Raw genomic sequence first — 452 nt, 5'->3', positions numbered from 1 at the left:
TGATACTGCAGATAGCAGTAACCGTAAATCTGTAAGTTGGGTGACTGTAAGTGCGAATGTGAAATAAAATTCGCTACATCGAATACATCGAGAATTTATTTGTCGCGATATACGCCCGATACGCGACAATATATATGTTCTAGAGCAGTGGTTCCCAAACTTTATGAGAACGCGGCCCAGTAAGTTCTTTTTTTATAAGACGAGGGCCCAGTCCCAACAAATTTACTCGTAAATACCTTTCCAGTTTTGTTAAAGTTCATGCATTAAGCTAACATAATGTGACATGTTGCGCAAACGAGACCCTCCCCCCCACCAGCAGTGACGCGGGGGTGAGTCAGCGCTCCCCTCCCCCTCCTCCGCACGGTAACGTAACGGTGACGCAACAGGATTGTTACGGTAGTAACAGCGGTTACTACCACTAGCGTTACTAGCAACACAGCGCCAGGCAACAA

The sequence above is a fragment of the Cryptotermes secundus genome, unplaced genomic scaffold (genome assembly GCF_002891405.2).
Source record: "Cryptotermes secundus unplaced genomic scaffold, Csec_1.0 scaffold841, whole genome shotgun sequence".
Classification (NCBI taxonomy): Eukaryota; Metazoa; Arthropoda; class Insecta; order Blattodea; family Kalotermitidae; genus Cryptotermes; species Cryptotermes secundus.
The sequence above is the reverse complement of the archived record's forward strand: the minus strand, read 5'-3'. Positions refer to the sequence as shown.